Genomic DNA, 6,000 nt, shown 5'->3' on the forward strand with positions numbered 1-6,000 from the left:
GGCTGCACTGCAGCACTTTAACCCCGGAACAGTTATTGAATGGAAGCTTGAGCGGAGTCCGGGTAAACCAGAATATATATTCAATTACGTGTTCTGGGCGTTTAAGCCAGCAATTGATGGTTTTCCGTATTGCCGGCCCGTAATATCCATAGACGGAACTCATGTCTATGGAAAGTACGATATCAAGCTATTGATAGCCGTGGCAGTGGATGCTAATGGACAGATATTTCCTCTAGCCTTTGCTATTTGTGCAAATGAAAGCACAGAGACGTGGACAATGTTTTTGAACCACTTGAAAGAGCACGTTGTCAAACATCGTTCAGGTATTTGTCTAATATCTGATCGGCACGGGGGTATATTAAGTTCTGTGGAGAACCTTCCTGCCTGGCAAGAACCTTATGCATACCACTGTTACTGTGTGAGGCACTTTAAGGCCAATTTCAAGAAGGCACATCCCAAAAAAGATCTACATGAGTTGATGTGGATGGTAGCAACAGACCACCAACAACATAAATTCCGGAGGCATATGGATTCTATCAGGCAAGAAGACGATGCAGCATATCGTTGGTTAATGCGACATGATCCTGAAAAGTGGACGTTGCATGCAGATGGTGGCAGACGCTGGGGAATTCTTACTACAAACGTGTCAGAATCCTTCAACGGGTTATTAAAGTCGGCAAGAGGATTGCCCGTCACAGCCATGGTGCGTATGTCGTTCAAGCAGATGGCGGAGAGGTTTGTACAACGGTCTGCAGCTGCAACGGAATTGATGGAAAGGGGTGTTGAATTTATGCCAGTGCCTATGAAGAGATTAGAGAAATACAGACGGCGAGCACATTGGCATTCCTTTTTGCAATATGATAACGAACGAGGTATTTTTGAAGTTCGCACCGCTATCCATAATAATCGGGGTAATAATGTACATACTGTAAATGAATCCACAAGGTTATGCTCATGTGGGAAATGGTCAATCTACCACATGCCTTGTTCACATGCCATCAAGTGTTTTCAACGTGTTGGTTATGCGGAGACCAACTATATTGATCAACAATATAGTGTTTCCAAATACCTAAACACATATAGTGGTCAGTTGCAACCAGTGGGTTCTGAGCATTACTGGCCCCCAGAACCATTTAAAATGGTGTGTAACAAGTCCTATTTGCGTAAAAGACAGGTGCAGAAGAGAACGCGTATACGGAACCAAATGGATGTTAGTGATATCGTATATGCACGCAAATGTGGTATATGCTCGCAAACAGGCCACGACCGTAGAAAATGTCCTTTGGGTGGCAACAATAATCAAGCTCAGGGCGGGTGTTCTTCTATTGTACCTAACTACCCATGAGTTCATGTTGTAATAATTAGTTGTTATGTATACGATTTAAGTATTTATGAAATAATATTTTCTTGTTTGTTAATTATGATTTGTACTTTCCCTTTTTACCTATTTAAATAATAATTTAATATAATTATCGGTATATTTATTATGTGTGTTGTCTTGTCGCTATCACGATATTTAATACACAAAATATACATATGGCGCTATGTGTGTCTTGTCTTGTCGAACTGACAAAGCTGAAAATATCATGATATGGCGCCATTAGATATGTGTGACCGGCTGACATAAAGTCGTCTCGTCAACATCATGATATGGCGCCATTAGATATGGCGCTATCTAATATAGCGCCATTAGATATGGCGCTATATGTGTCTTGTTTAGCCTATAAATAATGGGGTCATTGTAGTTATTTTGTGTGCTAAAAATTTCCCCCAAGAAATATTTCATTAAAAGTAAGTAAGGTTTTTATTATAAGCAAATAGTTCACAAATGGCTCAACCTGGTCGTCCACCAATTTGCTTATGTGGAAAACCATGCATGATGGATTGTGGGTGGGAAGGTGCTAACGTTGGACGCCGCTATTGGTGTTGTATGAACAAGTTGTACAAGCAACCCGACGAACCTACTTGTGAATTTGATGAATGGGCTGAGGAACCATGTTATCAGGAAAGCTACAGGGATAGATTACAGGAATTTCATAATATGTTGTTATACCAGCATAGAATACAAAAGGAGGGAGATAGAATTATTACAGAAATGAGGGAGAAACTGAAGGAGGTGGAAGATAAAAAATGGAGAGCAGAATGGAATTGTGAAGCACACAAGGAACGCAACGAAAAATATAAACGGGAACTTGCGGAGGTGAAGGCGAGAGTGAAAGAGTTAGAAGAAGAAAAAGAACAAATGGAAGAACGATTTAAGTGGTTGGAGCGAAGAATAAATGACAACTGAGGATGGAGCATTGGCGTGTATGTGTTTAGTGTCATTTTCATATGTCATGTATTTTTATTATGTTGGCCTGTTATGTTTGTGTTTGTGTTGTAGTAATGTTTTCCTTGTTTGTTGTACTAAATTTTATTTTAATTTAAGTGGAAGTTAAGTTTAAGTTGTTGTGTTACTATACCAAATACTATAAAACGAAATGAGAACTAAAAAAAGTAACTGTCATATTCGACTAAATATTATTTACACCAAAAAAACAAAAAAATGGAAGACCGAATCAATGTGTCCCGCATCCGGTGTGTCTCAAAGTAGCCGTTGGCCTGAGGCGCATCCCCTGTCGCCCGGGTACGCTATCAGGATCATCATCATCAAGTCGTCTCCTTATGGCCGGATGCGGCACAAGATGACATGTATCAGTGGTGCTGTCAGGTCCAGTAGAAGGCTACATAATAATATCAAACTTAGTATAGAAAACTACATAACAATTCACAAAAATTTATATTGTCTTACCATAATCGTGTCTGGATCCTGAATGTAGTCATCTGTCGCAGCATCGCATGAAGCCTAAAAAAGTAAATTAATAAAGTTAAAACAAAATAAATAAGTTATAGTAAAAACAGTAATAAAATTAATACTAATAAACTCATACCTGCGCATGTGATGAGCTGCCATAACTCAGTCGGTGCCCACTATCAAAATCTCGGATCGGTCGAGACTCATCAGTGGTAGACGGGCCAGGGAAATATCTACCCAACTCCACTCCTTGAAAATCCGAGCCCATGTTCAAGAATTGACCTGATGGGGTCACCTGCGACGTCCCTGGAGTGTCATAAATGCCAAGGCTATAAGACGGCATGTCGGTCTCATGCATGCCACCTCCCATATCAGCAGCAACATCATCAGCAGGAGCCTCAAAGCCCCCTTGCTGGGGACCTCCTCTCCGCCCACGACCACGTCGTCCAACACCAGTAGGTCGTCGTGGAGCAGCAGCAGCTCGTCGGCCACCACCCCGTGGCATACCACGACCTCGCTGGTACGTGGCTGGGTCAACATAATCTGGCTGGTATGCCAAACGCTGATCCGATCAGCCTCGCTGCAGTGTCTGGGCAGCCACATCCATTAAGCGACGACTATAGTCCTGCATGATCACAGGGTCGTGGACATAACTCTGCATCTGCTGCCCCATACGATATACGGTATGCAATCCAATCGCCTGCACAAAAGTTTTTAATATAAACTACGTATTTGACTAGAAATTACTATTAATGTAATTGATAATAACAGAAAACATACCAGAGCCTCATGTCTCCCGGCGTATGAGACGTATCGACCATCTACCTGATGAACTGGGTTCCCGATAAAAAGTCGGGAAACAGTGCGGTACCATGCCATATAAACTTCGATAGGAAAGTGTTGCGGAGCTGGGGTCAAGTCCCCTCGGCTGTCCCAAATACCCAACTGCGCTGTCAGCCACTCAATAAATGTGTCGTCCACTCTCATCCTATCATCCCTCTTATAATGTAAAGGATCCCATGCAGGCTGAGTCGGTATAGACTGCGGAAATCCAAACTGACGAAATACTCGCTCTGAGGCATGATGTTCAACAATATCGAGGCACGTGAGAGGGACGGAAGCCCTCCAAATATGGAGACCGTGCGTGCAATACGCTGGTAGGGTACCTATCAGCTCTTCGTTGTACGGCGTCCAGATGAACTATCAAATAATAACACAAACCGTTAGTATGCGCAACACCTAGTTAAACAATAATTGGTAAGTTTAGTTAGATATTCACCTGTGCATCCTCCAGAAAATCCAACACATCCCTACAGAAGGGGAGATTATGATGGCCATGATACTCTCGTGCAAGTCTACGACGCAATACCCACCTACAAGCTAGAGGGAGATCAGGAATATGTACATTAGCCGGTAGCTGTGGTAGAGGTGGCCGAAGTTGCAGAAATCGCTCCCACACCCAAACCTAAAACAGAAAGTTGACGTAAAGATTAACTATAACTAGGTAGAATTGTAACTAAACGACAAATTATTTGAATAAGTTGTCACCTGTAGAAGTGGCAGAAATCCAGAAACGTCTCTTTGTGTGCCCATGGATGCCCGACACATCTGCCTGTACAAAAAAGATAGGACAGCACCACCCTAGCTGTAGCTGACTATATCATCGAAGTCCGCAATATGATGCAGAAAACGAAGGCTCACTAGGTTCCCCGAAGTGTTCGGGAACAAGACCCCCCCAAATAGAAGGAGCAACAACAGCCTTGTATATTGCTCCACATCCACCTCCGCTGAGTCGTCGGTGATAGTATCGTGGATCTGCACCAAGTGGTCTCTAATGGGGACCAACTGCATACGACTGCTCCCAATTGCTACATCTGGGTCCTCGGACCTGAAGCCCGTGAGCCTGTGCAGCATATCCATATATGAAGCCCGGTTAAAATATCTCATGTTCCCAGGCAGTAAAACTGGCAAGCCATCGGTGGACAGGCCATATAAAATCTCGACGTCCTGGAGTGTGATGGTGGCTTCGCCGATGGGCAGATGGAAAGTGTGCGTCTCCGGTCGCCACCGCTCAATCAACGCCGTGATCAAAGCATAGTCGAGCTGTATCCGGCCAATGCTAATGATCCTATATAATCCCATCTCCTCCAGGTGATGGACCACACGGGGATGTAGAACGCGGGGAGGAGTCAAAAACTCCCACAATAAATCCACTCTCCTGCCCCGAAAAGTCTGCGTAAGCAACTCTCCCCCCCATATATGCTCGGATCTATGCTGGGGCTGTAGGGGTAGTAGCTCCGACGTCCGAGGGCCGGGATGTATAGGTGCATCCATGTCGTCAACTGAAAATTCATAATTTTTAATAACTATCATTAAAATTTATGTGTGTTTTTTATAATTTAAATTCATATTTTTAACAACTTAATTTTAAAAATTATATATATACTTATGGGTTTCGTGCTTGATTTTCTGAGGCCCAGTGGTACCAAACTATCATTAATAATTTTATATTTTTTTAATAATTTTTATTCATATTTTTTAATAACTTAATTGTAAAAATTATATATACCTATATATAATTTTTATAATTATAGGTTTCGTGCTAGATTTTCTGAAGCTCAGTGGTACCAAACTATCATTAATAATTTTATGTTTTTTTAATAATTTTTATTCATATTTATTTAATAACTAAATTGTAAAAATAATATATATATATATATATATATATATATATATATTATAATTATGGGTTTCGTGCTAGATTTTCTGAGGCCCAGTAGTACCAAACTATCATTAATAATTTTATGTTTTTTTTATAATTTTTATTCATATTTTTTAATAAATTAATTGTAAAAATTATATGTATATATATATATATATATATATATATATATATATATATATTATAATTATGGGTTTCGTGCTAGATTTTCTGAGGCCCAGTAGTACCAAACTATCATTAATAATTTTATGTTTTTTTATAATTTTTATTCATATTTTTTAATAAATTAATTGTAAGAATTATATATATATATATATATATATATATATATATATATATATTATGGGTTTCGTGCTAGAATATAAAATAATTAAACAATTACTACACAATACTATGCTACAAGGCTCTATATTTTACTACGCTAAAAGGGTCTACGTTTTACTACGCTAAAAAGGTCTACGTTTTACTACGCTAAAAAAGTCTA

Source organism: Nicotiana sylvestris, chromosome 8, assembly GCF_000393655.2.
Source record: "Nicotiana sylvestris chromosome 8, ASM39365v2, whole genome shotgun sequence".
Classification (NCBI taxonomy): Eukaryota; Viridiplantae; Streptophyta; class Magnoliopsida; order Solanales; family Solanaceae; genus Nicotiana; species Nicotiana sylvestris.